The sequence below is a fragment of the Oncorhynchus masou genome, chromosome 11 (genome assembly GCF_036934945.1).
Source record: "Oncorhynchus masou masou isolate Uvic2021 chromosome 11, UVic_Omas_1.1, whole genome shotgun sequence".
NCBI classification, from domain to species: domain Eukaryota; kingdom Metazoa; phylum Chordata; class Actinopteri; order Salmoniformes; family Salmonidae; genus Oncorhynchus; species Oncorhynchus masou.
Window position 1 is genome coordinate 42,593,301 of NC_088222.1, and position 10,102 is coordinate 42,603,402.

A 10,102-nucleotide genomic window follows, 5' to 3' on the forward strand; every position below is an offset into this window, starting at 1 on the left:
GGAAAAGGGGGGAGTCTTGCAAGCAGAAGAACACCACCCCAAACGTGAAGCATGGGAGTGGCAGCATCATGTTGTCAGGGTGCTTTGCTGCAGGAGGGACTGGCACACTTCACAACATAGATGGCATCATGAGGTAGGAAAATTACGTGGATATATTGAAGCAACATCTCAAGACATCAGTCAGGATGTTAAAGCTTGGTTGCAAATGGGGCTTCCAAATTGACAATGACCCCAAACATACTTCCAAAGTTGTGACAAAATAGCTTAAGGACAACAAAGTCAAGGTATTGGAGTGGTCATCACAAAGCCCTGACCTCAATCCTATAGAAAATTTGTGGGCAGAACTGAAAAAGCGTGTGCGAGCAAAGAGGCTTACAAACATGACTCAGTTACACCAGCTCTATCAGGAGAAATGGGCCAAAATTCACCCAACTTATTGTGGGAAGCTTCTGGAAGGCTACCCGAAACGAAACGTATGACCCTAGTTAAACAATTTAATAGCTAATGCTACCAAATGCTAATTGAGTGTATGTAAACTTCTGACCAACTAGGAATGTGATGAAAGAAATAAAAGCTGAAATAAATCACTGTATTATTCTGACATTTCACATTCTTAAAATAAAGTGGTGATCCTAACTGACCTAAGACTTTTACTAGGATTAAATGTCAGAAATTTAGAAAAACTAAGTTTAAATGTATTTGGCTAAGGTGTATGTAAACTTCCGACTTCAACTGTATGCCTAGACGATCTCCAAAATAACAATACACAGAGTTCATACATTTTTGGTCATTCAAATGACCAAAACTACACAACACCACATCAAATGTTTCCAATTTGGGAGGTAAACTCGATAAAGTATTCAACAAAGTATTTTGCATGGAATTAAGGCATTCGAATGTACAAAAGGCTGCCACCAACTCATCACACTCTTCCCATAGGATTTGATTCTTCACACTCTCTCAGCACAATAGGGTAATCTTTGCTGCAGGGTCTGCTACTCATATGCATGTTGAATAAAGCATGTAACACACTTGATTTCACATCATCGGGTAGAGTGCAACGACTTGAGTAGTGGTAGATCCAGTTGTGGAACCATCAACAAATATCATATGCTAATTGTGCACCAGTGATATAATTTGTAACCAGTAATGTGACAGCTTAGTTCAAAGTCTGCTAAGATGTCCTTAATCCACCAAGCAAATGTTTGAAACAGACTTAACTGGAGTACTTATTACAACTGAAGATCTGACCATTGGCCAGGGGGCTAATGCTACGCACAAGAGCTAACTATCGGGGAGGTCAAACAGAGCACTTTGCAATGGGTAATTGAGGCAAAGATGCCACAAGTCTGGGAGGCAGATTCTGGTAATGGGAAAAGGACAAATAGCCATAGTGACTTGAGACTCCGTGAGAACTGACGGTTAACCATTGACATTCATAGTTGTTGGCCAATAATAATAATGAGAAGTCTGCGGTGCACTTACCACTGGTTTCATTGAACAGTCAACGCAGGCAATTAACTGTATTTCCAAGTGTCAATCAGACCTTCTGGCATTGAACTTGGTAGTTGTGTGTATGTTTTCAGCTAAGGATCTAATCTACTGCTTCCAGACATTTCACCAGCTCGGAAACAAGGGTTGAAATTGCACCCACAAATGTCATGTCAGCACAAGGCATGTACAAAATATAGTATAATAATTAGGCTCATATACATTGTCTACTAGTATTGTTTTAAAATTGAGAATGTATAGTGCATTCAGAAAGTATTCAGAACCCTTATTCAGACATTGTCAATTTACAGCCTTTTTCTAGAACGGATGTAAAAAATGTTTTTCCTTATCAACCTACCTCACAATATCCCATAATGACAATGTGAAAATAGGTTCAGAAAAAAAGCCAGAAATACCTTATCTACTTAAGTCTTCAGAACCTGCTATGAGACTCGAAATTGAGCTCATGTGCATCCTGTTTCCATTCATCATTCTTGAGAGTTTTCTACAACTTGCTGTCCACCTGTGGTAAATTCAATTGCTTGGGCATGATTTGGAAAGAGCTCAGAGACTGTGTGGAGGCACAGATCTGGGGAAGAGTAACAAAACATGTCTGCAGGATTGAAGGGCCTCCATCATTCTTAAATGGAAGAAGTTTGAAACCATCAAGACTCTTCTTAGAGCTGGCCGCACGGCCAAACTGAGCAATCGAAGCCACTCCTGCGGCTCGGGGGAGAAGGGCCTTGGTAAGGGAGGTGACAAAGAACACGACGATGACTCTGAACCTTCCAGAAGGGCAACCATCTCTGCAGCACTCCGCCAATCAGGCCTTTATGCGAGAGTGACCAGACGGAAGCCAATCCTCAATAAAAGGAACATGGAGTTTGCCAAAAGGCACCTAAACGACTCTCAGACCATGAGAAACAAGATTCTATGGTCAGATGGAACCAAGATTGAACTGTTTGACCTAAATGTCAAGCGTCACATCAGCAGGGCTCTACATTGTGAGTATTTCAAAAGCATTTGCCCCTACAAATAGTTATGTCAAACCAGAAAAATTATTTACGAGCACAGTGTGTGAGTAAAGACTACAACCAACCATAATAAAATGTTCCCCCGCTGCTAATTGCTTAAAAACTACAAGTCCCACATTCCACAAGAGGCATGCGCCAACCACAGTAGATTTTTCTGTGATGACACAATCCAGTCACAGCGAGAGAAAGGAGAACACTGGGGGGGAAAAGTATCAGTATAGGCTATAAGTTAACGCGCAGACATCGCTAAAAAGTGTGGTCCAACCAGAAATTGTTTGTCGAGATCGGTATGGAAGAACTTGACTGGCCTGCACAGAGCCCTGACCTCAACCCCATCAATCACCTCTGGGATGAATTGGAACTCCGATTGCGAGCCAGGCCTAATCGCCCAGCATCAGCGCCCGACCTCACTAACGCTCTTGTGGCGGAAAGGAAGTCCGACGCAATGTTCCAACATCTAGTGGAAAGCCTTCCCAGAAGAGCGGAGGCTGTTATAGCAGTAAATGGGGGACCAACTCCATTATAATGCACATGATTATAGAATAAGACATTCGACGAGTAGGTGTCCACACACAAACTTCAACAACAAAAACATTACAAGACACTTATTTCCTGAGCCCTTATCAGTCAAGACACACCTAGTAATGAATATAACAATGGAATCGAACAGAATATTTTTCCAAATGAAAAAAAGTTGCATCTCGCATCTGTTACAGTTCACCTCAAAAAGTGATTATCTGATATGCGACTCAATTTGTAGAGTTGAAATTGTTTTTTCAGGGTTACAAAACAAAATCTCTTTTTGATATACAGATGTTCAATATACTTTATTCTGCCTGTTATGGAATTTTCTAAATTGATTAACACATTTTACACTAGTTTGTGTGCACACAGCAAGTGTGTGTAGAAGGAGCAGTCAGAACGCAATTGACTGAGTGCGACATTGTGGGGAAAGGGAATTCAGGAAAAACAGATGCTTGGCATGGTTGCTTTTATGTTGTACAATGTACAAATGGAACACTAGAGTCAAAGAAAACTAAGGTCTTCAAGACAACATTTACATTTTAGGGGGAGGGAGGACGAAAAAAAAGGAGTACTACAGTATTTGAGAAAAATAATGTTCTCTGGTTAAAGATAAGAGTTTTGACGACTGTTCGAGTACTCGTGCCCAACCCTACCCTAAACTCGCCCGCCCCACGGTTATGAGTCAAACCACGCATCACTAATGGATACATATATCCCACTAAAATGACTATGGTGACTAAGGTTTCTGCTTTGTCATTGGCACAGTGGCAGCTATTTGGCGTGACTCAGTGAGTGGAAAACAGGAATTGGAAAGATGGCCTCCCTTGTTTTTGTAGTGAGAAACAGTGCCTTCCAAAAGTATTCATACCTCTTAACTTACTCCACATGTTCCTGTATTACAGCCTGAATTCAAAATGAATTAAATTGAATGTTTTTCAATGTTTTTCTTAACCCTCAACACACAATACCCCATAATGACAGTGAAAACATGTTAAGAAATGTGTGCAAATCTATTGAAAATTATATTATTTTTTTATACCTTTATTTAACTTTTCCACATATTCCGTTACAACCTTATTCTAAACTTATTACATAGTTTTTCCCCCTCATCAATCTACACACAATACCCCTTAATGACAAAGCAAAAAAAAAAACTTATTTTACTTTTGCAAATGTATTAATAAACTGAAATACCTTATTTACGTAAGTGTTCAGACCCTTTACTCAGTACTTTGTTGAAGCACCTTTGGCAGCATTAACAGCCTTGAGTCTTCTCGGGTATGACACTACAAGCTTGGCACACCTGTATTTGGAGAGATCCTCCCATTTCTCTGCAGATCCTCTCAAGCTATGTCAGGTTGGATGGGGAGCGTCGCTGCTGGGCCATTTTCAGGTCTCTCCAGAGATGGTAGATCAGGTTGAAGTCCGGACTCAAGGACATTCATAAACTTGTCTAGAAGCCACTCCTGCGTTGTCTTGGCTGTGTGCTTAGGGTCGTTGTCCTGTTAGAAGGACAAGTCTGAGGCCCTGAACGCTCTGGAGCAGGTGTTCATCAAGGATCTCTGTACTTTGCTCCGTTCATCTTTCCCTCAATCCTGACTAGTCTCCCAGTTCCTGCCGCTGAAAAATATCCCCAAAGTATGATGCTGCCACCACGCTTCACCTTAGGGATGGTGCCAGGTTTCCTCCAGACATGACGCTTGGCATTCAGGCCATAGAGTTCAATCTTGGTTTCATCAGACCAAAGAATCTTGTTTCTCATGGTTTGAATCCTTTAGGTGCCTTTTGGCAAACTCCAAGTGGACAGTCATGTGCCTTTACCCGAAGAGTGGCTTCCGCCTGGCCACAGTAGCATAAAAGGCCTGATTGGCAGAGTGCTGCAGAGATGGTTGTACTTCTTAAATGTAATGTAATGTAAGGTTCTCCCATCTCCAAAGAGGAACTCTGGAGCTCTGTCAGAGTGACCATCGGGATCTTGGTCATGTACCTGACCAAGGCCCTTCTCACCCGATTGCTCAGTTTGGGTGGGGAGCCAGCTCTAGGAAGTGTCTTGGTGGATCCAAACTTCTTCAATTTAAGAATGATGGAGGCCACTGTGTCCTTCGGGACCTTCAATGCTGCAGACATGTTTTGTTACCCTTCCCCAGATCTGTGTCGACACAATCCTATCTCGGAGCTCTACGGCCAATCATTCGACCTTATGGATTGTTTTTTGCTCTGACATGCACTGTCAACTGTGGGACCTTATATAGACAGGTGTGTGCCTTTCCAAATCAAGTCCAATAGATTGAATTTACCACAGGTGGACTACAATCCAGTTGGATTGTAAATATCAAGGATAATCAATGGAAAAAGGATGCACCTGAGCTCAATTTCGAGTCTCATAGCAAAAGTTCTGATGTAAATGAGCTATTTCTGTTTTTAATACATTTGCAACAATGTGCTTTGTCATTATGGGGTATTGTGTGTAGATTGATTAAATAAAAAATGTCCTCATCAATTTTAGAATAAGGCTGTAAGGTAACAAAATGTGGACCAAGTCAAGGGTCTGAATACTTCCGAATGCACTGCATGCGACATAAGCACATATTTACTCTTGAATTTATTTAGGCTTGCCATAACAAAATGGTTGAATACGTATTGACTCAAGACATTTCAGCTTTACATTTTTTTATGAGATTGTAAACATTTCTAAAAACATAATTCCACTTTTACATTATGGGGTATCAGGCTATGACAACAAAATGTGGAAAAAGTAAAGGGGTGTGAATACTTTAAAGCACTGTAAGTAACTCATTTTATCTCTACCTTCATAGTGTAAATTATGGGCTATAAACAATTTGAAAACAATTTGTAGGACCACATTAGATTTGATAGTTTCCACAAGACTGCACAGCTGTTTTAGGATGTAGCCCTACATTGAACAGTTTCTAATTCCATACCTAATACTGTGTCAGTGCCCTGCACACTGGGTCCGCAGTTTACAGCAGCCAGACTCCTGTATTAGAAACGGGCACATCAAAAGATAATTTAGTACATAACAGCTGTGATAAACGTTGCCTCAATTGTCTCCTCGATGAAACATGGTCACAGATAACCCCTGCTAAGAAGTGTCCATAGTTGGAGGGAGGGGAAGACAGGAACTATCCAACTGTGCTCGTTTGTAGGAATGCACAGCTGGAATGGAAATTCCGGGCCGGTATTTTCTTAGCCAAGATGGCTGATATATGCCTAGATGATGTGGCACTGGAAAATCCAACAAAGACTGACTAGAGCCAGTCATGTCACTTGGTAGTGTCCCTTGGGAGTGATCACATGATCTGTTCTTTCAAGAGTTAGGAACTCCTTGTTAGTTAGGGTCAAAGGTTAGGGAAGCCTTGGAGACTTTAGTGCATCATGTAACAATCTTAATGAGGCCCATTATACTCAGACTGTTTTTGTGCACATGTTAATCATAGAAATGCAAGGATTCTCTTACCATTTCTCATGCACTTGTCTGCTTAAAATTCTGTCAATAAAGGCACACGTTGGAGAGCCTGAAGCTTTTCATTACATCCTGAACCAATAAAGTTTTACTCTGTAAAACATTGATGTGCCACTCTCAAGTGCTTTAAAGGCTGACATGCTTTTAGGGTTAGACAGATTGGTGCCATGGACTAGCTGAAGCTGTAGGCTATAGATGGAAGCCTGTAGTAATATCAAAATAGGTATGCAGTGGTAATAATGGAATATACACCACCATATGAATCAAAGGTTGATCATGAGCAAAAAGTGTACTTTATATTCATTACCTCGAATTAGCAGAGGTGTTTTGGATGATTAATGCAACTTTGCATATAGACAAAACAGACAATGTTATCCGTCAGTGGGAAATTCCAGAAAAATCATTCTGATGTGAACATGAAATGACTAAATGGGTGAGACTGGCCTTGCTTGAGAGTTGAGAGCAAGGGTATTGGTGACAGCTTCTTAGACTGATGTTGGTATCCTGTTAGATCGCCATGATTTTGTTATTGAATAACTTGACAATTGTTTTACATCTTTGTGTCAAATGTAAACTAGACGGATGACTTGACGGATAGCAAGAGATGTGCAGTAAGAAATAATTGTATATTCAACTATGTCTACTCTAAGCCTAGACTATGGACCAAGCTAAATCGACTATAATTTTTATGAATATTCCAGTTAGATAGTCTTTCTGGTCTTGTGAACAGCTAGTGATGTGGCTTGAGCAGTTTTTTATTTAACCTTTTAAGTAGGTTAAGAACAAATTCTTATTTACAATGACGGCCTAGTAACAGTGGGTTTAACTGCCTTGTTCAAGGGCAGAACGACAGGTTTTTATCTTGTCAGCTCGGGGATTCGATCCAGCCTTTCGGTTACTAGTCCAACACTCACCACTAGACTACCTGCCGCACCTAAAGATTAGGACTGGATTAGGCTATAGTTTATCTGTTTTCCTGAGAATGACTTCAAATCCCTACCAATTATGCTGTACGATAGCTAGGATCAATTGTATTGCATTATCAAATCAGTTACCTCGCTGTTTTATCATTTTTGTAAATATCTCTGTTAATTTAGGCTCCAGCAAAGCAGGTAACGTTAGCTAGCCATTATCAATCAAACCCCCCTACTAGTTAGCATCCTAATAGCGTATATTCTTGGTTAGTTAGCTAGGCTGTAGCGTAATGCCATTGCTGGATAGACTAGACCAGCGTTTCCAAAACACAGCCATGGTTTTGTCCAAGCACTACCCCGTGTAGGGCTGATTCAATTAGTTAATCGTTAACCACAGTACCGAGTTTGGGAAACGCTGGGCAAGTCGTTATGTTGAGCGGCATAGTATTAGCCCCATAGCCAGCGGTTGACTAGACCGTACATGCATGTTATGATGTGTTAGCGCATGTGTATGCTTTTTTGTATTGCTAGTTTGGATGCACGTAATGTTACCTATCAGACTACGGAACCACACAGATAGCCTTTAACTGATGTGAGAGAAATGTCTGTTTACCGGTGTCTGGTGGTGAGATGTTTTTCGGGTTATCACTGTCGCTTTTCACCACTGTTTTCTCCTCCTGCCGGTGTCTTCCACGCCAGCTGCATAAACACAGCTTGATCCTTCCGAGCTAAAACAAAAGGACACGCGATATGTGTATAGCCTAATAGCTAACGTTAAGTTAGCTAGCTACATTTTTTTCCTGAACTGGCACGTTCCATAAACCAAATCGCCTCAACCTCGCTGTCCGTGTGTTCAAAAACTCCCGCTGGACACGACTCGTGGGCAATGTTCAACCAGCTGTTATCGTGTTTTGTAAGTAAATCTAAACTTACTTCAAATGTGATGGTACTTCACAGTCCATTCATTGAGAAAACGTTGACTGATATTCCCTTTACAGCTATTGTAAGGGCAGTTTTATAGCTAAACTTGCTATCAAACTGGAGCCTCTCGCTTAACGATTTGTTACGCCACGAATCTGCTGCGGAGTGAATCGTGATTGAGAACGCGCAGAGGTTCGTGACCGTGTGCGCGCTCTCGTGGAATGAGCCTGTGTCGACCAGCATGCTCGGTCACAGGACATTGCGCATCAATCAGATTGCAATTTTTTAAAACACTAATACACTAAATGAGAAAAAAAGCCACTTCATATTTTACTAGGCTGCAAGTTGTAGGCTAATTATTGTATGAACTGAAGACGTTTGTTTAAATGAAACATATTTAATCCTCAAGGATACTCCTTCATAATATGTTGGGAAAATCTGGTTGGCTACATTTTATGCATTCTTTATTATGCACTATATACACTAATTAGGTTGGAAACCCAGCTCTGAAACTATCATCTTTGTAGTGTATTTTTACCAGACAACTCTGCCATCCTCTGGAGCTTGTCTAAATGGCATCATCTAGATTACCATAATTTACACTGGTAGTTACTGTAGATGTTGCCTTGGAGAATAGCCTACATTTACTTGAATTGAGCTGAAACATAAACCATAAAAAGTCAGAAAAATGGCAGGTATGACTGTGAGAGGAAAGTCTCCTTTCATAGTTTGCTTCAAAATGACTGAAGAGGCTTGCCCACAGAGATATATTGCCCATGGAAGGCATAGGGGCACATGCCCACTAAGATTTGTCCTGTTAAAAAATAAATAATGATAATAATATACAGTACCTGTCAAAAATGTGGACACATCTACTCATTCAATGGGGTTTCTTTATTTGACTGTTTTCTACATTTTGGCTGCAATCTGAGGCTGGTAACTCTAATGAACTTATCCTCTGCAGCAGAGGTAACTCTGGGTCTTCCTTTCCTGTGGGGGTCCTCATGAGAGACAGTTTCATCATAACGCTTGATGCTTTTTGCGACTGCACTTTAAGAAACATTCAAAGTATTTTATATTTTCATGATTGACTGACCTTCATGTCTTAAAGTAATGATGGACTGCCGTTTCTCTTTGCTTATTTGAGCTGTTCTTACTATAATATGGACTTGGTCTTCTACCAAATAGTGCTATCTTCTGTCTACCACCCCTACCTTGTCACAACACATCTGATTGGCTCAAACGCATTAAGAAGGAAAGAAACTCCACAAATTAACTTAACACGGCACACTTGTTAATTGAAATGTATTCCAGGTGACTATCTCATGAAGCTGGTTGAGAAAATGCCAAGCGTGTGCAAACTTGTCATCAAGGCAAAGGGTGGCTGGCTACATTGAAGAATCTAACATCTACAATATATTTTGATTTGTTTTACACTTTTTTGGTTACTACATGATTCCATATGTGTTATTTCATAGCGTTGATGTCTTCACTATTATTCTACAATGTAGAAAATAGTCAAAAATAAAGAAAAAACATTGAATGAGTAGGTGTATGCAAACTTTTGACTGGTACAGTATATATTTTTAAATGGTTGTTGTTTCTCTGTAATATTGTTAGCCACCTAGCAATTTTATAAAGTTGGATTTAGCTAGCCCAGATAGGTTTCCGATCTCCCGACCTCATAACTAGCTACCAAGAAGCAATTGCAGGCTATCAATCAAGTTAGAGTA

The 10,102-nt window shown here is 40.5% G+C and overlaps 1 protein-coding gene across 1 annotated transcript in view; it reads right to left on the reverse strand.

Moving 5' to 3' along the window:
* LOC135548718 (rho GTPase-activating protein 32-like) overlaps positions 1-8,530 on the reverse strand; it is a 226,397-nt gene extending 217,867 nt beyond the window's left edge. The window contains 1 exon segment of the mRNA XM_064978581.1: positions 8,062-8,530. The gene's annotated coding sequence lies outside the window, so the exon portion shown is untranslated.
* Positions 8,531-10,102: the final 1,572 nt, after the last annotated feature.